The sequence below is a fragment of the Vombatus ursinus genome, unplaced genomic scaffold, assembly GCF_900497805.2.
Source record: "Vombatus ursinus unplaced genomic scaffold, bare-nosed wombat genome assembly UNPS02014804.1, whole genome shotgun sequence".
Classification (NCBI taxonomy): domain Eukaryota; kingdom Metazoa; phylum Chordata; class Mammalia; order Diprotodontia; family Vombatidae; genus Vombatus; species Vombatus ursinus.
Window position 1 is genome coordinate 7662041 of NW_020954582.1, and position 23696 is coordinate 7685736.

General features: G+C 47.0%; 1 protein-coding gene across 1 annotated transcript in view; it reads left to right on the forward strand.

The window, feature by feature from the left end:
• The window catches only part of PTGER3 (prostaglandin E receptor 3), an 82845-nt gene that overhangs the window by 1420 nt on the left and 57729 nt on the right, over nucleotides 1–23696 (forward strand). The window lies entirely within an intron of this gene.

Genomic DNA, 23696 nt, shown 5'->3' on the forward strand with positions numbered 1-23696 from the left:
CAATCTGTGTGGCATTCTCACAAGCCAAGACGCTTTGTTTTGGCTTCCAACTCGCACTGTAAGAAGCAACAGCGAGCACATATAGGGACCCGGCTTTCAGGTTGGTGAAGGGACCTGGGGTCCGACATCCAGAGCTGGAAGAGGCCTCAGAGGCCCAGCCCCCCTCATGTCGCGTACGAGGAAACTTAAGGGCCGGACTCACCACCCCGTGCGCGTCAAAGGGAACACCTGAGCCCCAGGTCCTCAGACTCACCGGGATACAAACCACAGTCTGTCTTATTTTATTTGCTCCTGCCAGCCACCCGCAGATGATGTGGCAGATGTTATTGGCCGTCGTTAGCGACGACCCAATATCGACGCTATCATTCCCCACGAAAAACTTAGCTCTGATCAAGATGAATAGCTGTCGGAGGCAGGAGTCGAACCCACGACTGCCTCTGACTCTCGTCCAGATCTGTCACTCCCAGTGCCGCACGTTTTCGGCTCATCTCAACCCCGCAGTAGGGATATGAGGACACCTCCTACGCGTGAAACCAGGAGACAGGGGCGCAGACAACTGGGCGGTCCAGATTGGTTCCTCCAGGTGGAAGTGGGATGGGGCTGGATCACTATCAGTCACCGTCCTGGGAGTCTGGGCCAGAGAAGCCCCTTGTCTTTATGAAGCCCCTCCCTGCCTGAGAGCTCTAAACACTTGCACAGAGCACCCCCTTCTTTAGGACACCCCCCTTCCCCTTTCTTCTGTGGTCTGAGCTATCTCAGCTGGACTCAGACAAACGCAGTTTCCCAAGGGCGGCCACATCCCAGGACACCCTCCACCGCCCTTGCAGCCTGCCTCGGGGGAGGCATCTGCTTGGGCAGGGGCTCGGGGGTGGGGCTCCAGCCGAACTGCTGCAGACACACAGAGAGAGAGGGCACTTAGCCCCCAGGCCACTGAACCCGAACACCAAACCGCCTGCTCCTTCTTTCTTTTCCATTTTCTTTTTCTTTTTAATTTGAAATTCACAATCACAAACATTCCATATACAAAGAACCAAAAAAGAGGATTGTATTTAAAACAGTGAATTCATATTATTTATCTTTTAGAAGTGATCCTTGGGTGTGTATTTTAGTCCTCGCTATTCTAAGCTAAATACATACTTTTTAAAAAGAAAAATCAGAGAGCAAACTGTGTGGCATTTTATTTAGACACGGTGCCTGGCACAGAGCTTAATAAATGCTCGTTTGCTTCCTTGCACATGAACGACCTCCAGCCAGTTCTATAAACTGATGACCACAGAGCCAAGTTCCCCTCCCTAACCAGTTGCCACATTATGTTCCAAAGACAAATTAAGTTCAGACAGGACGATGTAGTGGAAAAAGAAGCATTTGGATTTCTTCAGACACTTAGTATACTGGTAACTCAACCGGTGACAAGTTCTTTCATCTTCCTCAGCCTCAGTTTCCTCCTCTGTAAAATCAGGATCAGAATGCCTGCAGTCCTCCCCCTGAAAGGTGGTTGTGAAGATTAAATCAAAGAATCTGACCAGGATTTATCTTATTATCAAATGTGATTTGGTTGTGTTACCCTTAGTAAGTGTGTGACCTTGGATAAGTCACTTAAGCTTCTTGGGTTTCAATCCTTTCTTGTCAATAAAATGAGGTTGTCAAAGAATCTACGAACTTGGACAGGAAAAAAAATACATTTTTTTTTTTTACTAACATCTGATTTAGCAAATCCTTCAATTGCAAATCTAAACCCATGTGCGTGCATGCACACACACACGTGCGTGTAAGCACCTGAGAAATGATTCCTGGCATCACTAGACTGCCCAGGAGGTCTGTGAAATAAAAAAAGTTCAGAGCTCCTGGACCGGATGATGCTGTGGCCCCTTCCAGCTCTGAGTATTTGACTCTAGGAATATCTAAAATTCTTTGCACATTTTAAAGTATTGTCATTATTACTAGCAACCCAGTGGTTTAACCAAAAACTTCCAATAGTTTAGATGCTTTTACTGCTAACAGAGAGAAAAATCAAGAGATCTGTGCAGTGAAGAGGGCTGGATTTGGAATCTTGGGGCCTGGGCTGGGAACTGAAGATCTGCCTCCTTGGGCAAGTCACTGGGCTGCCCTGCCTCTCACTTTCTTCATCTGTCCAATGAAAGCTGCTCCAGAGGAACTTTCCTGGCTCTAAGTTTCTGCTCTCCATCCTATGCAGAAAGTAAGAGCTGTTACTTATATAAGAGAAGGAAGGGGAATTGGGCTGGGTCACTTTTCTGTTTTGGGATCTCCAGCATCTCAAACAGTTCATAGTAGATGCCTAAGAAATGCTTCCTACTTTGTAAATGACTAGAAATGTATTTTTGGTAACTGTCTGTGGAGTCTTCCTGACATGACTGCTTGACTCCCTTTGACCTCATCCTTTCCTGTTACTCTAAAAGCTCTCCCAAACACGATTAAGCCACGTAGCTAACAAATGCAGGTGTAACGCAGCCATTTAGATAGCCATATGGGAAGGGAGAAGGAGCACTCACTAGCTTTGGAGTCAGAGGCTGTGCGTCTGAACCGGGCCTCCTACGGTCTTGAGAAACCGACTTCAGCAATTTGGGCCACAGGACAAGGAGCGCACTGGAGGAGATGCTCTCTAAGTCACCACGCACTCAGTCTCTATTTTATATGTTATCACTGACCACACGTGCATGCCTAAGGGTCTTCCCATGTTAGGTCCTCAGTAGACAGAAGACAAGTAACTGGTTGGTTTCATTTGGAACTGCTGTTGTTTTTAAAATCACGAGCCCAGTGGATTCTGGAAGAATTCCGAGTCTGACAGCTGTCATGGGAGATTCAGGATTCAGTCACTGTGGAGTGTCATGACATCATAGGCGTTGAGATCATACTCCCAGCTGCTGAGCTGTGTCCATCAAAGTGAGCACTCAGATCTGTTAAGTGGTTTCTATACACTATTAGCGGTGCAAACTGGGAAAGACTTGAGCCATCATCTTGTCCCATGCCCTCAGAGGATCAATTGGTGATTTGAAACTGGAAGGGACCTTAGCGGTCATGCAGCCAAAGCTAGGTAGTTTACAGATGTGGCCTGGAGCATTTATGTAACCCACTCAAAGTCACACTGGTAGGAGGGAGCAGAAAAATGGGCCTTTGCCTCCAAACCAGTGGTCTTTCCAGTGTCTCAAGCTTTCTCAAGTTCTCCTGGGGACTGCATCTGTACTAATGAGGCCTGGAGGGCAGTGACCGTGGCCCCCATCCAGGAAGGAACAGAGCCAAGACCCAGACTTTGCTCCTTGCCTCCAAGGCCGGAGTTCCTCCCGTTACACTAAGCTGCCTCTCCCTTCTCTGTCCTTGTAACAAACATTAAAATTTAAAATCAGTGAAGTGAGGGCTCAGAGCTTAAGGAAAATCTGTGAACTCTTTTTTAAAATGAGGGAGGAAGAAGGACAGGGAGAGGGAAAGAGAGAAGGGAAAAGGGAGAAGTAGGAGGTGAAGGAGATAGAGACACTCAGAGACAGAGAGAGAGAGAGAGAGAGAGAAAGAGAGAGAATGTTTCTGCTGACCAGCAGACCTCTGCATGCAGTCTCAGCTATCGGGGAGGTTCTGCTCACTGGTTTCATGTACTAGAGCCTGAGAGAGAATCTTCACGTTTGCATAGGAAGGTCTCCTGTGAAGGTGGATGGAGTTTGGACAAAAGGAGTGGAAAAGGCTTCCTTTTAGCAAAGGTTTGCAGAAGGGTGAAAAGTGTCACTGGAACATCCTGAAATGAAATTTTGTGAATTATAACATTCTGATGGGAGGAAGCTCACTTTCACACCAAGCCTTCTCACTCTGGTCAAAGGAAACTTTCTTCAAGTTTTGTTTCTTTTTCTTTTCTTTTCTTCTTTTCCTTCCTTCCTCCCTCCCTTATTTCCTCTTCTCCCTCCCTCCCCTCCTCTTTCCTTCTGTCCTTCCTCCCTCCTTCCTTCTCTTCTCTTCTCTTCTCTTCCTCCCTCTCTCTCTCTCTCTCTCTCTCTCTCTCTCTCTCTCACTCTCTCTCTCTCTCTCTTTCAAAATGCAATGGCCGTTTCCCAATATCTCGGTTATGAACCTTTTCTTGCCTCAAAGACCACTTAGGAGAAGCTGACTGACAGAGTGATCGGGTCTGGTGTTGCCTGCCACCCTCTTAAGCTCCTGACTCTTGCCTGAGAAGAAGTCAAGTGTGTTTGATAGGCTGGGGCCCAGATTGGTTACTGCATCGATCAAAGGTGGGATGGTTTTCAGTGTCACTCTTGTTCACATTCATGTCCCTCAGCATCAATTCAGAGTCATCAAGTCCTCTAGCATCTCTCTGACTCCCTTACTTCATCTCATGGGTACAGTCCTGTCCTACCCATGCACTCCTACTTACTGGCCATTCTCCAGGTGATAGGTAACTACTTCAAGTTTTGTTTGTTTGTTCTGGAAATGGTTAATCCATGGGATCACAGATATAGAGAGGGGAGACCCCAGAGGCCCAAGCCTCACTTTGGGAAAGCTGAAGCCTCAGAAAGTTCAGTGATTTGCACAAGATCGTGAAAGGAGGAAGGATCAGGTGGTAAGGATTTGGGGTTTAAATCAAAGGCTAGTAGCCTTTCCTCTGCTCTCTGCTCCACATCCTTGATGTCTTTCATTTATGTGGTGATCATTTCTGGATATTTCCCACTTCCTCCCTCCTTTCTCACCCCCCACCCACCACCCAGTTAAAATCTCCCTTAGGTAAATAAGACACTTTTACACAAGGAAAATAGTCGAATCAAAACCACCAGCCTAGAAACAAGTCACCTTATGCAATATTCTGCTCCATCTTAGTTGAGGAGAAAGAGGTGTGTTACACTATGGTTGGTTTTAAAATTCCTCTTCGTTCACGCTATCTGTTCTCAAAGACTTGAGAGTGGAAGGATACTGCAAATTAAATATTAATGGTAATTAAAATTTTGGACTGAAATGACTTAGATAAAACAGAAAGTTCTTCTTCCTCAGACAGTTAGGTCTTTAACTTTTGGGTTTTTTTCAGCAGGGGTGAGGGAGAGAAAGAGAAATATTAACTCATAAAGTACTCACATGACTATTTAGGATATTCAGGAAAAGAGAATGGTTCATGCATACTTTTTTTGAAGGGTTGGCAAAATATGAGAATGCTTTATTTTGTTTTTAAAGTGACAGTCACTCACTGAATGGGAGTCATTCAGAACCTTAATGCCAGAGTAACAAATAACTTCCCAACTCATCTCATGCTGAAGGCAGAGACCCCGAGTTCTAGGTCTGAGGTCAAATCTCAGTCTAGGCATTGATTTACAAAGCACTTTGTATCCATTATCTTGTTCCTCAGGCCTGAGAGGTCAGTGCTGTTATTACCCTCATTTTACAGATGAGGCAGACAGAGGCTAGGAAGTAGTTGAGGTAAGATTTGAACTTGGGTCTTCTTGGCCCCAGGCCCACTGCTCTATCCACTGTATCAGCAAATGTTTATATGTGTATTTAAAGATGCTAAGCAAATATCAAACCAGCTCTGCTTAGCATGGCCACAGTCTACAGGTAGGGACTCACAGGACTCAGGGAGCTTCAAGGCCCCTTCCAGAGTCTAGAAATCATTACCAATTTTTATTTCACTATAAATCACCTTTAATATTGCAAAGGACTCCTAAATGGGTAGTAGGTTAACTTTGTGCAAGTGACCATGTTTCACAATATGAGTGCAGGAGCAATATCGCATGAGGGCAGTGATTCCTCTTGGCTCAGAATCCTGGGCTGCATTCGGAGTCTTATAGTAGAAAATGATCCAGCCTCTTTGTTAGCATTCAGAGAACCAATTAGTTCTACCCTTACAAAAGTGGTGGCTTTTCGGGATTATGTAGCCCGGGCCCTGAATGAACACCCATTCAATAGGTGTTTTGTCTACAGCGATGGCCAAGTGCTTTGGTGGATATTTAAATATTTGTCCATCTTGTTCTGCTCTCCCCCATTAGAATGGAAGTTCCTTGAGGGCAAGAGTTTTCTTTTTGTCTTATATCCCCAATATGTAGCCCAGTGTCTGGCCCAGGGTAGGCAACTAGGTATAAGGAAGGACAGAACCTTGACTTGAGTGTGAACTGTGGTTGAGACACTTACTGGTGTCATTGTTGGTGTTTGTCCTTCTTTCTCAAAGAGGACCAAGGACATCACGCAAGTGACATCTTGACTTGAGCATGCGACTAAATTGAAGTGAAGCAGAGCTGTGCAAAGTCGTCAGCCTCACTCTTTCCTCTAGAGCCATCAAAGTCCAGTGGCAGGACAAAAGTCAAGATGACCAGTGATAGTGATGGCCTGCGATGAAGCGGGTGTTGTAACTTTGGGCAAGTCACTTAGCCGCTGCTTGCCTCAGTTTCCTCATCTGCAAAATGGGGATAATAACAGCACCTACCTCCCAGGGTTATTGTGAGGACCGAATGAGATAATCTTTGTAAAATATTTAGCACGTAGTAAGTTCTATACACATGCTGGCTATTATCATTATTATTTTTGATGGTGTTATTATTATTAAAGAAATCATCTCTGGGACTTCAAGCCAAGACTGGATGACTATTGTCTGCCATCTTTTAGTGGGACTTCACATTGGAGTATGAGTTGGACCAGAGTCAGGCCACTGGAGTCCGTTCCGAGTTTCAGGGTCACAGATTTAGATCTGGAAGGAGCCTTTGTCCAACCCTCTCTTTATAGTCCCTAGAGTCAGGTGACTTGTCCAAGGTCACACAGGTGCTAAGTCAAACAGTTGAAATTTAAACTCAAATCCTGTGACTCCGTGTCCTGTCATCTTTCTACTTCAGACATTCCAAAGTCTTGTGATTCTGTGATCCTTAATAATGTGGATCCGTATGAAACCATGAGAGGACAAAGCAAATGGGAGTATTATCAAGCACCCACAGAAGGCTACAGAGAGTAAGTGCTTCAGGGGAGAAGTGTGTCTAAGGAGTTCTGAGAAAAACCATCCTGGACGGGACACAGGATGCGGCTTGAGACAGCCAGGAGACAGGAGAAGTCTGGGCCTGGACTTAGGAAGACCCGAGTTTGAATTCGGCCTCCCATACTTTACACTTTGATTTTCCTACTATTAGCTGAATGACCCTGAGCCAGCCTTAACTAACCTCTCCTAACCTCAGTTTCTTTGATGGTGAAATGGAAACAATAATGGTGGCACCTACCTTCTGGGGTTGTTGTGAGAATCAAATTAGAGACTATACGTAAGGTGCTTCACAATCTAATGTTTTCATTAGTTTAATTATTACCAGTATTTTAATAGTTACTAGCTATTACTGTCATTGTTGTTGCTTTGATTGTAGGACTTGAAGAATGTCTAGGATTTAAGTAGGCGCAGAGGAGCAGTGAGGTTATTTGGGGGGTAATGAAGAAATGTCTGGTGGGAGCAAGACGGTTGTGTTCAGGTCACAAGGAACGAACTGGTCTGACCGAGTCAGCAAGGCCTGGAAGATGAGGCTTGGGAGGGAAGGTCGGGCTGCAGCTTGGTCCCAGGGGCAGCCAGGAGGCCGTGGAGGGCTCTTGAGCAGGGGAGCGGCCTGATGCTGATGCTGCCTTTGGGACACAAGCTTATTCAGCTGGCGGAGAGGCTGGACACAGGGAGACAGTCGTTGGCAGTGACCTCGGGCGCGGTGAAATGGGTCTCACTGATGGTGGTCACAGTGGCAAATGGACAAAAGTGGGTGGTTCCTCCCAATGTCACTTCCTAACAAGGCTCAGCCCAGGTGGTGCCTCTTGCTTCTTGATCTCCCCAATTCCCCCAATGTTTACATTTTTGCATATATTTTGGATTTGAGAGGCAGTCAGTCTCTCTGATAGAGACCTGGACATGGAGCCAGAAGAGCTGGGATCAGTCCCATTTCTGACACATGCTGGTTGTGTGGCCCTGGACAAGTCCCTTAACCTTTCCCCACCCCAGGTAACTCTCTAAGATGATAAATTGGAAAGTGCTTGCCTGCACTGATGGCTGGAGTCCCCTCTTCCTGGAGTTCTGATGTCGCTGAAATCGCAGATCTAGGCTCTATCACTGTTTTTTGTTTGTTTTTTTTTTTGCTTTTTTGCTTTTGTTTTATTTTGGGTTTTTTGGTTCATTCATATATTTTATTTATCTGCTCAAAACTAGCAGCATAAGTTGGCAGGGGTTTTTGAGAGGATACCACAGTCATAGCTTCCATTTCACAGCCCAATTTAAATCCACAGATTAAATAAAGTACAAAGGGAGGAGATGACTTCCTTGCAAGGAAAATTAGATTTGTCGTCTGTGAAGTAAAATCCTTTTCAGGTTAGTATCTTCACACAGATTTCTTATTTGAGGATGGTTTTCTTCAGTCTTTGTAAAAATATGACAGCATTGTATAACCTTCTTCCAGTATCTAATTAAAGTCAAATATCGGGAAACCTTGTCAATATAACATGTGAGGCCATCTCCAGTTGTAATGATCTATATCTGGCCACTGGACCCAGACGGCCCCAGAGGAGAAAGTGAGGCTGGTGACCCTGCACAGCCCTCCCTCACTTAAATCCAATTCACTTGCAAGTCATGACGTCACCTTGCTGATGTCATGGTCCTCTTCAAGAACAAAGGACAAACAACAATAGAATGTGCCAGGCTATGGGTTACAGATGAACCTCACAACTTTGGCTTTTAAGGAGTCCAGGTGTGAAAGGATGACCTTGGTCTGTGGGACAAGCACATGGAAACAAAACCCTCAGAGGAGGAGGATGAAACCACAATGGCGGCCAGTCATCAGAGAATTGAAAGCTGGAAAGGGCCCCCGGATTATCTAGTCCAGCTCCCCTCACTTTCTAGATGAATTGTAGAGAGGCCCAGAGATGTGCCCAGAAGCACCCAGGCTATTAGTGGTGGAGCAGGGAACAGGCCTCCGGCTTCCTGACTTCAAGGCTGAGTTTGGGTTTGGGTCTTTGGATGGCTTTTCATCTCAGCTGTGCTCCCTGCCCAGTTCTACGTGGAGAGGTGCTCGTGCTCTTAATTGGAGGAGGGGGCAGGGGGTCATATTGTCTGGTGATCCTCAAGTGGATGATTTTAAGCATTCTGCACAAAAATCTCAAAGGACACATGGGAGTCACGGGGAAGGGCGATCCATTGGAGTCTGCTGGGAGGAGCCTGTGGTAAGTGATGCAGTTAAAAGGAGAAGCTGTAGATCAGAATAAGGAAGACCAGTTTTCCCATGAATACATTTGACAGTGTCTTAGACTACTTAATAGCAATGGAACTAAAAATAAAGCTAAGCAAAAAAATTAGGAAGAAATAGTAAAAACTGGAACCAGACCACATCATTTTCAGGTTGGATGTTAACTACTAACAGCTGCTGCATTGTTGTACGGTTGTGTCAGCTGTGTCTGACTTCTTGTGACCCTATGTGGGGTTTTCTGGCAAAGATACTAGAGTGGTTTGCCGTTTCCTTCTCCAGCTCACTTTACAGAGGAGGAAACTGAGGCAAACAGGGTGAAGCGACTTGTGCAGGGTCACACAGCTAGGAATTTGAATTCACAAAGATGAGACTTTCTGATTCCAAGCACAGTGCTCTATGCGCTATGGTGCCACCGAGCTGCCCTAGCAAAGACTGGTCTAAAATTGTATATCACTTTCAAAAAACACAGAAGATGACAGAGTCACAGCATGTCAACAAGTATTTCTGTGAGCTCTCCTGGTTTAGTAAAGAGAAATAAAGAGGGGCATGAGTGTGCTGAGTTCTGGCCAGCTTTCCCCCGGAGCTGGCAGCTGCCCTGGGGGAGTGACAAGCTGTATTCCAGCCATCATCAAATGTGATGTCCTCCCATATAACTGATATGTCCACATCACAGAGGTGAGGCAGGATAACATTTGGGGTTTCTGTTAGAGGTTGGATATGATGAATTCTGGATATAGTGACTGGCAACTGGTTTCCCCTGGATTGCAGCCTTGGGCTTTGATGTCTGCTTCTCCTCTGAGCTGCTGCTGAAGGTATTTTTCTTCTTTGGAGTAGCCTTTTTGCAAAGGCAGGCATCAATAGACAGGTGGCCTTGGTCATCCCTCCAATGCAAAGTAACAGCCTACAGCCGTCTAGTGCTCCATTAAACTGAATGGCCTGGGAATCCATCATTACACACCCTCCCTCTCCAAAGGCTTTGATTTGGGGGCACGAGAAGGCCCACTGCCAGAAGAGTCGACCCTAAGGTCGGGAAGATTGTGCCAGAGATGAGGCTGGCCTTCCAGAGAGCTGAGCTCCACCTCTTAGGGGATCTCTGGATCTGAAACTCAACCTCATGCTCCAGGAGGAAGCTGTATGGTCCTCGGGAAACTGACACAATCAGCTTCAGCCTCCACGGCGCTGCCATCCTTCCTCGGGCACTTTTCTGTGCTTGTCTGCCCACTGAGGTGAGTACGAGAACCCATTCTGTCTGGCTTTGGAGCTCTTCTTCCTTTCTGTGAGTGGAAAACGCATCCCCTTTGCGGTCACCTGGCGGTGAGGCTGCGCCTCTCCTTTGGACATCCTCTTCCTGAGGGCTCATCTTCCCAAATCTGGTCCCTCAGATCCCCCCGCCCAGCAGACAAGTACAGATAGTGAGCTAGCTAGCTACAATGCTGCCCTCCCACCACTCCTGCCTTTCTCTATGGCTTGTATTTCTTTTTTTTCTTTTTTTTTTTTTTTTGGTGAGGCAATCGGGGTTAAGTGACTTGTCCAAGGTCACATAGCTAGTAAGTGTCAAGTGTTTGGTCTGAGGCCAGATTTGAACTCAGGTCCTCCTGACTTCAGGGCCGGTGCTCTATCCACTGCGCCCCCTAGCTGCCCCTTATGTCTTGTATTTCTACATTTGCATCTGTACTATTGCTCCCTGCATGATGCCATTCTTTGAGAGCGGGCCTTGTTCTCCTTTTTGTCTTCCAACCCTTAGTGCCTAGCACAGTACCTTGTGGAGAGTAGGTATATGATAAAAGTTTATTGACTCGAAAATTGAATTCCCACCCAGGGCTACCCTGAAACGGAAGGGGATGCCTTGTGAAGAAGTGAGTTTCGTGTGTCTGACAGGGTTCACACCAAAGCTGGATGACGGCTTGTCCAGGCCCAATGATCACTTATCTGGGCTTCATGGATCAGTCCTGGGTCACAGATGTCAAACTCCAGTAGAAGTCACTCAAGGATACTGGCCAGCTGCACATTGACTCAGAAAACCACATATCAACATTCTCTCAGTTCTGTTGTATTTTCATCTGTTTTGTTAAATATTTCCCGGTGACACTTTAGTCTGGTTCAGGCTGCTCCCTGGAGCGTGTGGGCTGCCTTTGGACCCGATGACCTCTGATTTCCCCTCCAGTCCTCACAGTCAGTGGGTCTACTGGCTCTGTGGCCGACATGGCGGCGTCCAGTGTCATCCGGGCATTTGGGGGCCTGTAAGCACAGGCAGCGTGGAGTTCTGATCATTCTTCTTTAAGCCCAGGCTCCTTAATGAACAACTGGGATTGTATTCTCAAACATCAAAGAGGGCGGACACCAAGGGAAATTTGTACTGACTAATTGAAAGGATTTAAAGACTCTCAGCAGAAGTGGTAGCACTCCTCAGGTCCTGGTCCTGAGCCTGGTTGGATAGGTTTCCAGACCCCTTTACATACAATATCTCTTTTATTTTGAGTAACATCACAGTGTAGTGGAAAGAGTTCTGGCTCTGGAGTCAAAGAATTTGGGTTCAGATCCTGCCCCTGACTGTTACACCTCCCTGAGCCTCAGTTGCCTTATCTGTAACCCCAGGGACTGCGGATGGCTATGGAGGCTGAGGATGGAGAATTGCTTGAGCTTGGGAGTTTAGGGCTGCAGAGAGGCTGAAGCCCGTTGGTATCCACAGTACATCTCACACTGAAATGATGAACCTTCAGGATGGGGGTGGGGGCAGCCAGGATGCTTCAGGAAGGTGAATTGGCCCAGGTAGGAAAGGGATCGAGGCGGTAGGGGGATCGAGCCTGTGAGGCACCAGCCCTGGCTACCGAAGGAGACCCAGTCTCGAGGCAAGAGAAAGTGAGAAAATGGGATTGGCCTCTGACCTCTGAGTCCTCTTTCACTCTAAATCTCTGCAAAGAAAGGAAATGGTTTGGAGTCTGATTCCTGATTCTGTGGCCTGGGCTGAAAGCCTCGCTCTGCCGCTTGCTTATTTGTGTAACATTGTGATGTCACTTTCAGTAACTTCTCTGGGACTCAGTTTCCCCATCTGTAAAATGAAGGGGATGGCCTAGATGGCCCCTAAGAGTCTCTCCAGAACTAATGCTCCTGCGGCTAGCCCTGTGCTTGTCATTTTTACACTCATTTTAAAGATGAGAAAGTTGAGGCTCAGAGACTAGGTGATTTGTGCACGGATGCTCCTCAGCCAGTCAAGGGCCAGGTCAGGATTTGAGCCCGGGTCTAGCATTCTTCAGCAACAGGACCATACTTTTAGGCAGCATTCTTTACCCTGCACACCATGACAGGCTAGGGTAGTCTTTCCTGTATATGAAATCGTCTAAATCCCACATTGTTTGTTGAGTAACTTGGAGAAAGAGGGCGGCCGGGGGCAGGGGCAGGACCCTGGTGGAGCCGAGGGCTGTGAGAAGCTGCACTGTACTATTCTTTGAGGAGCAATGACTAGCCAGGATCAGTTACTTAATCACTGTTAAAGGTGCCTGAAACTCAGCTCTGTGTGTGTGTGTGTGTGTGTGTGTGTGTGTGTGTGTGTGTCCATTTCTAATTCATAACCTGTACTTACTTCAGCGGCAATGTGGTATAATGGTCAGAGCACAGAACTCGGTGTCAGGAAGACCTGTGTTCAAATCCTGCTTCTGACACTTTCCAGAAAATGTCAAAATGCCTTTAGAATACATGACGATCCTCCTATAATCTTTAACTTTAATAGCTTTTAACTTATCCTTTAAAATCGGACAAGTCCCACTATTGAAATAGTACATGACTGAGAGATGGTGCCAGTCAGATGTGGAAGAGAGGAGCTTTAGCTTTCGTTTGAAATATACACGCAAGAACATGCCAGAGCTGCATGTATCACGTGTGTGATTCTATGTGATCATGGGCAGTCACTGGCCTCCCAGAGCCCCAGTTTCTATAAAAATGGGGACAGTAATACAGAATCTATAAAGGAGAATAATCGAGCCTCTTCAGCCGTAGTTAGATCACAAAGCACTTGGTAAGTGCCTACTGTGTGCCCGGCATGGTGCTAGAGAATGAGCATCCAGTGATCCTCCTTTCAATGCTTTTGCCCGTATGAATCCTTCTACTGAGAGAGATTGCAGCCCTTCCACAGGAAGAGCAAACAGATAGAATCTTGATGTTTGGAAAACCCTTGCATGTGTCATCTCATTTGACCCTCATGACGACCCTGAGAGGTAGGTGCTAAATAATTTTCCTCATTTTTCTTTTTTTTTTTTTGGCTAGGCAATGGGGTTGTGACTTGCCCAGGGTCACACAGCTAGTGAGTGTTATGTGTCTGAGGCCAGATTTGAACTCAGGTCCTCCTGATTTGTGCTCTATCCACCTAGCCGCCCCCTAATTATCCTCATTTTTCAGATGAGGAAACTGAGGCTAAGAATAGTTAAAGCTTTACCCAGGGTCACACTGCTAGTCAGTGTTTGAGACAGGATCCAAACTCAGGTCTGCCTAACTCTCTAAGTGCAGCCTGCTATTTGCTCTGTCCTCCCCCTGCCCCTGTGACATTCTGGATAGCCCTGGAGAGTTTCTGGGGATGGTGAATGCATCTCTCTGCAGTCACCTGGTGATGAGCCTCTCCAGACTTGCCCAGGCTGGACCTCAGGGCGTCGATGCTGGATTATTATCATTCCTGCCTTACAGGTGAGGAAATTGAGGCTGAGAAAGGGGAAGTCACTTGTGTTTTTGAATGTCTAGGGGTGAGATCTGAACTCCAGTCTTTGTGATTCTCCCACTCTACCCACTGTGCCCCGTGGCTGCGGCTCAGCACTGGAAAAGACCTAGGAAGTCACTGGCATCCAGTCACTGAAGGCATACCTAGAGCCTTCTTAGGGTCAGAGGGAATCTGCCAGAACTTTGCTCTGTGGGCAAATGCTCCGAGAGGCCTCCCCGCCACCAGGAGGTGCTACAGTAGGGTCTTGGGGCCATAACAAAATGGCAGGAGTGCCCTGGGAGGAGCAAGACTTGGCGATTGAGGTGTCTGGGATGTAGCCCAGTAGCTGAACACATGCTTTTTCTCTGTGTGGTCATGGCTTCTTTTTAAAGGCAGTATAGCCCAGTGTGAGGGCTTGGGATTGGGAGTCAGTTGAATCCTGGTTCTGTTCCTTCCAGCCTGTGTGACTGTGGCTGAGTCACTTAACCTCTGCCTGCCTCAGTTTCCTCATCTGTAAAATAGAGATAATCACAGCCCCTCCCTCTCAGGGCTGTTGTGAGGACCCAACGAGATGATATTTGTCGAGCTGTTAGCACGGTGCTTGGCACACCACAGGAGGTACATAAGTCCGACTCTCTACATGCAGAACGATCTCCTCCTTTGAACTTGTAGCTTCCACCGTGTTTTGGGTGTTTGTGACCGGGTTCAGCCAAGGAGTCTGTTGTAAGAGAGCAGGGACATTTCTGAGAGGTCACAAGGCTTTGTGAAGTGGAGATGTGATCCCCAATCCGGCCCTTCTCCGGCTCGTGGGGAGATTGAGGGCCCAGGGGTAGAGACGTGATCCCCCTCCTTACGGCTCTCCTGCTTGACCAGGGCACTGATATTGGGGGATGTTCCATTTAATTCAGCAAGCATGTATTAAGTGCCTGCTGTATGCCAGGCACTCTGCTAGGCCCCAGGGGACACAAAGACATACAGAGAACTCTTGCTGCCCTATTGAGGGAAACAGGGAGCTGCTACAGAGTATGCCCGGAATGAGTGGAGGGTGGGGTGGAAGGCACCGGCATCTGCGCTGCGGCTGGAGATAGAGGACGTCCTGGAGGGAGTGGGCCAAAGCGGAGCTCCAAGGAGGGAGGGCATCCCAGGCACGCAGGTGACCTGTGCAAAGGTGCAGAGATGGGAAATGGGAGATCCCCGGCGAGGAAAAGCAGGAAGGTCAATCTGGCTCCATTGTCACCAGGGCACAGGGAGAAGGAAAGCATACAGAAAAGTCACTTTGACAGCTAAAGCCAGTCCTTCCGAACGACAAGAGCCTCTGGGGTACGGAGTCAGAAGGGTTTGTGATAGGGCCTGCGGGGTGTGCCAAGACCGGGCATGGTGGTCGAGCCAGGCTGCAGGGACTGGGGAGGCCGGCTGGGGTGACCCCCACCTTGTGGCCCCCCGCCTGACCGGGGCCTGTCGAAAGCCTGCCTCGCCGGAGGACCCCCCCATCCTGAGGCAGCCCGTCCCCTCCTGCTCTAAGCAGATTTAATTGTCAGGAAGGTTTTGTTTGACTTGGTTTCAGTGTTTTTAGCGGAGCTGCGTCCTGCCTCCATTGAAGTCGATCACCATGGCCCCAGTCCCCAGAGTTCTCCAGGCTGGAGAGGGGCTGTTTAGTCTGGAGCAGGGGAGGCCGTGGAGGGGGCTGGGGAGGAGACAGAGCTGCCCTTGCCCGAGACATGAGAGCCTGGGGCTTTCCAAGGGAGAGATGCCTGGGGAGGGCTCTGGGCTGAGGCTGAGCCGTCCGTCGGACAGTGGGAGGCAGGCTGTGGAGGGGGGTCGATGCCCCCACTTTGGGCTCTTCAGGCAATTCCCGTTTGGCCTCCTCATTGGAATGGCCTTCTTTGTGTCTCCACCACTTCGTTCTCGCACATCTCCCAACCTTCCCCTGCCCCTTGGAGCTTTGTTCTCCATGGGAGCCTACCTTTATTTTCTCTTCAAAATATTATTTTTATGTCTTGTCAGGCTGGTCAGATTATGCCTGGCCAGCCTCAGGCATTTCAGAGGGTGGGGGGAGACAGGGAGGGAGAAAAAGGGGAAGGGAGGGGGAGGGAAGAAGAGAGAAAGAGAGAGAGAGAGAGGCAGAGAGAGACAGAGACGTGGAGAGATGAGGAGACAGAGAAAAGAGACAAAGAGACAGACAGACAGACACACAGACAAACAGACAGAGGCAGACATAGGCAGAGGGAGGAAGGGAGGGATGGAGAGAGAGCTCTGACAGATTTCTGGTCTGGATGCAGTACCCAATCTCTACTACAGATTGTCCTCAAAGTCTTGGCACAGTGTTAAGTCTATTCAAGTCTATTAAAGTTTAAAACTGCCTCAAGACTTTTGGGACAGCCCATACACCATGTCTCTGTGCCAGACTATTTCCCATAATCCTCTTCTATTTCCTCTTTCTTCTAAGGTGATCTGTAATCTTCTTTGTATAGTGATTAGTAAAATTTGAGAATTTTACAAAATCATTTGTTTCTTCCTCTTTTGAGCCCCGCCCCCACCATCCTGCTCCTCCTGTCCAAAGCTTGCTTTCCTCACATGCCTGTGTCTCCTCTATATACCTTGCCTCCCAGAGGCTTTTACCTCTCCTGTTCCAGAAAGGGATCCAGCCACAGGTATGGTCTGGTCACAGGTTTTCTCCTAGAGGCTTAGTGATGCTAATGAGGTCAATGCAGCCTCTTTCTGTGTGGACCTTGGGTCCTCCTGAGCTACCTGGGCCTCCCATTTGGCCACAGACATACGAGGCACTGGCTTTTCCCTCTGGCTCCTCTCCTGGGTCTCTCTCTCTCCCTCCCTCTGTCTTTCTATCTCTCTGTGTCTCTCTCTGTCTCTGTGTCTCTCTGTCTCTGTCTCTCTCTTGTTTCTTTCTGTCTCTCTTTGTCTCTCTGTTTCTCTATCTCTGTCTCTGTCTGTCTCTCTCTGTCTCTTGTCTCTCTGTTTCTCTTTGTCTCTCTGTCTCTCTCTCTCTCTCTCTGTCTCTGTCATTCTGTCTTTCTCTCTGTCTCTGTCTTTCTGTCTCTCTGTGTGTCTGTCTGTCTGTCTGTCTCTCTGTCTCTGTCTCTCTGTCTCTCTCTGTTTCTGTCTCTGTCTTTCTGTCTCTCTGTCTCTGTATCCTGCCAAGTTCTCAGTAGTCCCTTCTTGACTCTACAAAACCAGTCTTCTCTGTCCTTCATCACCCCTTCCTCTTTTAGTTTAAATTCCTTCCAATTAAATTTGCAAGTCACCCCCCAAACACCCCCTTCACCCCCAAGGCTCTCTGATTCATTGATCCTCTCACAGGCAAGAGAGGGTTCACTCTTCCGAGAGGAAACATCACTTGTTCTAAGAAGGAATATGAATCAATGTTTTCGATGGACAGGCAGCATGGCCCAATGGATGGAGAGTTGGCCTGCTCTGTTCATGTCCTGCCTCAGACACACCAGCAGTGAGACCCTGCACGGGTCACCCACGCTGTCAGCCAATGCTCAGCTCCTGGAGACTATAAATTGCAGACAGGGTGCCAACTTACCTTGGTAGAGGGAGTTTACTCATTTTAGGGTTCCTGGACAGAAGAAAACAGGTCTCATCCCTCATGGGCACCAGGCACAGACTAGTTGTTTAAAATAATAACTGTTGACTGAGTGAAGTTCCCAAATTTAGATCTGCAGGTAGTCAAATCATTGTTCTCCGAAGCCAGATTGGAGTATCTAGAAGATGAGAAATCCCTCAGCTATTTCTTCCCAAAATATTTCATTCCTCCGCTTCCTCCTTCCACCCTCGTCAGTGCTCAGTTGCTAAGGAGAATGGGGCCAGCTCCCAGATGCTAGAGGCTGTCCTATGAAGGGCTAACATCTCAGTTTTCTTATCTGTGAAACGTGGGTAATAATATTCTCAATACTGATTTAGAATGTTTTTGGGAGAATTGAATGAGATGATGCCTGAAAAGCACTAGCTATAGTGTAAGGAATTATCGTTAACATTATTTCTGCCTCATTTATCCAGTTCTAGGGCCCTAACAGGGAGAAGATACCATTTGGGAATGCAGTCAAGGAGAGAGTATGTGTGGGCGGGGGAGAAAGGGGTCTTCCATGTCTCTGTGCATTTCTGTCTATGTTTGTGATCTTATGCTATTTGGGACTCTGTGAATAATAGTAATGATAATAATAATAATAATAAAGACATTTACGTATCACCTACTCTGTGCCAGGCATTGTGCTAAGAGCTTTATACATTTTATCTCATTTGTTCTTTACAATATCCCTGAGAGATGGATACTATTATTATCCCCATTTTACAGTTGAGGAAACTAAGGCAGACAAAGGTTAAGTGACTTGCCCAGGGTCACACAGCTAGTGAGGATCTGAGGCCAGATTTGAACTCAGGTCTTCCTGACTTCAGGCCAGGTGCTGTAACCACTTCACCATCTAGACCTGTAGATGTGTGTGTGTGTGTGTGTGTGTGTGTGTGTGTGTGTGTGTGTGTGTGTGTGTGGTGTATCTGTTGTTTTACTCACAACAGCTATTCCCTGTGGTGGGGTGGGGTGGGGTGGGGTGGGGTGAGGTGGGGAAGGATGGGGAGTGGGTCCACAGGCTCACTCTGGGCTGCTTCCTGCTAAACCTGCTTGTTCCTGAGGCTTCAAGGGTAGGTTCTTTCATTTGTGCCCTTAGGCCTTTCCTGGACACCTGGCCTGACTTCCCTTCCCCTAGTGCCCCTGGTCTTGAAATGTGTGGAACACCTTGCCTGAAAGGGAACTCAGAAGCTGTCTTGTCTAATAATAGTAGCTAATATTCACATAGAGGTTTAAGATTTTGAAGTGTTTTACAAATATTATCTCATGTTATCCTCACAACAGCCCTGAGAGATAGGTTCTATCATCATCATTTTACAGATGAGGAAAGTGAGGCAGACGAGTTAAGTGACTTGCCCAGGGTCACAGAGCTAGCAAGTGTCTGAGGCTGGATTTGAATTTAGGTCCTCTTGACTCAGACCCAGGCTCTGTCTACTGGCCAACAGGCTGCCTAAGCTGAGCTCTCTGTGCATCGCTTCCAACAAGTGCTCCTCCATCCTCCACTTGAAAACTGCCAAAGAGAGTGGAAAAAGCCACTGCCTTCCTTGACAGCCCGTTCTGCTTTGGGGGAGGGGTCCCTCGTCGTCAGGAAGTCTTCCCTCACCTCCAGCCTCAGTCTGCCTCTCTTTCTCCCTGGTTCTGTCCTCTGGGACCAAACAGAACAACTTCTAATCTCTCTACCTTCTGAGAGTGCTTCAAAGCCTCGAACACATGTTCTACCAAGTTGTCTCCTCCCCAAGCTCCTTGACAAGGAGATCTGGGTCATATTTACCTTTATGTTCCCAGTAGAGAAGATCTTGGGCCTCCCTGCTTCCCAAAATGCTCCCAGAAAACAAAATGGCAGAGCTAGGCAGCCATATTAAGTGGTCTGGGTCCGTATGGCTAATTCCAGTATTGATTTTTAAAATCTGTCCTGGGGATAGAAAGATGAACTATGTTTGCTGAGGGACAGCACCACACTCCTCCCAGGCACACTGGTTGGCAACATCGGAATCATCTTCAACTCTTCAGTCTTCCTTGCCCGGGTCTAGTCCCTGACCAAATCTTGTCATTGCCATCTCAATGACTTCCCCGCCATACGATCCCTTCTCTTCCCTAAGTGGCCATTGTCCTAGGGAGGCCCGGCCAGCTCTGGCCTGGCCTGTGGCAGCAGCCTGGCAGTCCGTCTGTCTTCAGCTGCCCCCTTGCCAGCCCCTCCTCTCCATACAGCAGCCAGCTGCAGGGCTGATGGGTGCCGTTCACCTACGCTTCTTTGTCCAGAGGATAAATACCAAGTCCTCTCTCTGCCACTTAAAACTCTTCCCCACCCACCTTGCATCTCCTATAGGTTGCAGAGATGGAGGGAAGCCGGGGAGAGGACCTTCCCTCTGAGGCTTCCCTCGGCCTCTTTCTGTATGCCCAGCACTTAGCATGGTGCCCGGCATGTAGCAGGTGCTTCATAAATGCTTGCTGACTGACTCTGAGGTGACTTGCCATTTACCCTGCACGTCCTTGTTTGCACTCGGTTGTTTGCATGCCATCCCCCTCATTAGACTGTGAGCTTCTTGAGGGCAGGGACTGTTTTTACCCATCCATGTCTCTGCGGTGTTTAGCATAGTGCGTGGCACATCACACTTAATAAATGCTTGCTGACTTCTATTGAGTTAGTCTGTGTTTACTTATCTCTGTATAAATTGTATCTGCCCAGTAGAGGGTATGTGGAGTGGGGGGGGGGGCTGGCCTTACCCACTTACTAGCTGTGTGACCCCGGGCCAGTGACTTAACGTTCTTTGTCTCAGTTGCCTCATCTGTAAAATGAGCTGGAGAAGGCAATGGCAAACCACTCCAGGATCTCTGCCAAGAAAACCCTAACTGGGGTCATGAAGAGTCAGACATGACTGAAAATGGCTGAACAATAAATGACGTTGCAGTGAAGAGAGAGAATGATTCCTTTGTCCCCCTCCTGGAACGGGGTGGACCGGGGCTGGGCTGGATGTCAGTCTGGCGGCCCCTTGGCTGAAGGGAGCATCCATGCCAACCGTGCCAACTTCAGTCAAGCCAGGAGTCAACTCTTCCAGGGTGTCCAATGAGGGTGATGTCTTCTAAGAACATTCTGACATATGGTTAGCTCCAGAGAGAAGTGCTCAATACTAGTCAGGAAGACTGAGTTCAAATCCTTTCTCAGATACTTACTACCTGCATGACCCAGGGCAACCTCTGTCTGCCTCAGTTTCCTTATCTGTAAAACGGGGATCATAAACACCTACCTCTCAGGGTTGTAGTATGGATAATGTAAGTAGTATTTGTAGGGCATTTTGCAAACTTTAAATCGTTATACAAATGCAGTCTACTATTGTTAACATTGTCCTTACAAGAGATCAGGTTATAAAGGATATCACGGAACAGCATCTAACGCTGTTATCTAGTTTCCATTTCTGTCTGAATAACTCTAGGAGTGGGGTTTCTTTTTTCCTCCCCTAGAAGAAGCCCAGATCCCCTTGAATCTTCTTATGTGTTTTGCCTGTACCTATATCTGCACATCTTGTTTCTCCCATCAGAATGGAAATTCCTTGAGGGCAGGGACCTGTTTCCCTTTTGTCTCCAGTGTATTGCACAGTGCCTGGCACATGGTAGGGCCTTATTAAGTACTTGCTTCCTTCCTTTATCTGAGTATACATTGTTACTGTTGAGTTGTTTCAGTTGGGTCCAACTCTCCATGAGCCCTTTCAGAGTTTTCTCGGCAGAGATACTGGAGTGATTCGCCATTTCCTTCTCCAGATTATTTTACAGATTGAGGAAGCTGAGGCAAAAGAGTGAAGTGACTTACCCAGGGTCACACAGCTAGTAAGTGTCTGAGGCCCAATTTGAACTCAGGTCCTCCTGACTCCAGGGCAGGCATTCTTAGCTGCCCTATATTGCTTCCCTCCTTGAGGGCAGAGATGGTTTAATTTTTGTTTTTGTGCTCCAGCACCTAGCCTATGCCTGGCAAATGCTAAATACTTAATAAATGCTTGTTTTATTGGTTGGAACTTTCTCTGTCAGGAATTCACAAGATTGAAAAAAGCCCACAACTTAGTGCATCTTTTTCCTCCCCTCTCAGCTATAATGTCTATATACAGTCAGTGTAAAAAGAATTATTTTCACTGTTATAAATCACAGAAACCATACAATTATGAATACAGCTGAGATTCTTGGGAACAATGAGCATTGGCAGCAGCCAACTTTCAGACAGTGCTCAAAGACTCTCGACACACTTTGCATACGTTATCTCGTTTGATCCTCACTCATAATAACCTGAAGGAGATGCTGTTATTTTCCCCACTTTAAAATGAAGAAATGTCCTTCTTTAGCTATGTTGCCCAGAACTGAATCACAGAATCTGGATCCCAATCCTGTTGCTGTTAGAAGTGACCTTGGGCAAGTCACTTTGACCTTAATGGGGAAAAGGACTAGATCCCAGATTTCATTGGTACAGGACAGTGGTTCTAAATCTTTTTGATCTCAGGACCCCTTTACACTCTTTAAAAATGTCCAAGTAATCTCCAAAGAACTCTTTGTGTATGAGTTATAGCTATTAATATTTAATATATTATCAATGAAAACATACAAATATTGTTATAAAAATAGTTTGGACCCCTGAGACCGAACCTCAGAAGGGTTTTAGGGACCCCGAGGGTTCCCTAACCAACCACACTTTGAGAGCTGATAGTATAGAGAACACCTAGATGAGGAATCTCTCCCTCTCTCTGTCTCTGTCTCTGTCTGTCATCTCGGAAAGTTGCCAAGGCCATTGATAGTTTGAGACTTGACCAAGGACACACAACCAGTATGTCATCAGGGGTGAGACTGTCTCCCCTTTCAGTGCCTTTCTATGTGTTATCTTCCCTTATTAGAATGGCAGCTTCTGGAGAACAGGGACTGTCATTCCCTTTGCTTGTATTTGTATCCGCAGAGCTTGGCACAAAGCCTGGCACACAGTGAGCGTCTAATAAATGCTCATTGCCTTCTTGTCTCCAAGGTGGCTGTCCCTCTCCCCCGCTGCTGCTTCATCGTGGTGGACTTGCTATCTTATGCTATTTCTGCATCTGTAAAATTGAAGAGCTCTTTTCGGTTCCCTCCCAGCTCTAAATCTATGATGTTGTGATCCCAAATGCCCAGCACAGTGCTTGGCACATAGTAGGGGTACCTAATAAATGTTTATTGATTGAATGCAGGACAGTCCTATAAAAATAGGAAAATTTCAAATAAGTCCCAATTTCTACCAAGTAAATTTTCAAAATACATTGCATAAATATATGAGTTTGGTAAATAATGTCATTTAAATGTTTTCCATATAAGAAATAGAAACTTTTATAATTATTTATAGACTTTATGTATTCTCCCATGACTTAAATAACACATTTAGAGCTGGAAGGGACCTTGGATATCATTTGAGTCCAAACTGCTCCCCCACCTTTTTACAAATAGAGAAACTGAGGCACAGAGCATGACCTGTCTAGAATCATACCTTTAGGAGGTATCTAAGGCAAGATTCATAGACCCAACCTTCCTGAATCTAAGTACCCCACTCCATCCATTAGCCAACTCATGGAAGTCCTATATTACGAAGCCTAGATTTAGCCTTCAAAGGCACTCTAAGGTCCATAGGGTTCAACCCTCTTTGCTTTACATAGGGAAAAAATGAGGCCCAGCAGACGACATGTCAGCTGTCAAGGTCTGGTCTTCTTTTCAGAGGCAGTCCACCTGAGTGCTTCAGAAACATGTTAGTCACGGAGAAAGCAGGTGCCAGAAACTTCTTGCTCACGAACAATTTCCCCGGTTCCATTTATTTATTTTGCCATCCAGATGAAAAGTAGCAATCATTCTGAATCAACAGTGGAAACAATGAGTCTGGCTAAGGCAACAGGAGGAAGGCTGCTGCCTTCCTCTTCTCAGAAGCACATATGGAATGGAGATGTAAGTGCTGACAAAGCTTTCCCAAATGCAGTACAGAACACAGGTACATACATCTTGATGTATGTGATTTACACGATAGGTTCAAGATTTTCCCTTGGACTAGCCTGACCTCTTCATAATTTGGACTTCTTTCTGGCCAAACAGCATTTGGGGAAATTCATGGGAAACGTCAGTGTTTATATTCTGTAATTTAGGTAATCATCCACTCCATTCATTCATTTCTTCAATAAACATTTGCTAATTGCCCAGCAGGTGCAAGGCCCTGAAGGAGACACAAATATTAGTAAGACATCTACATGTCAGAATCTAGTGATTTCTTCAGTCTGGG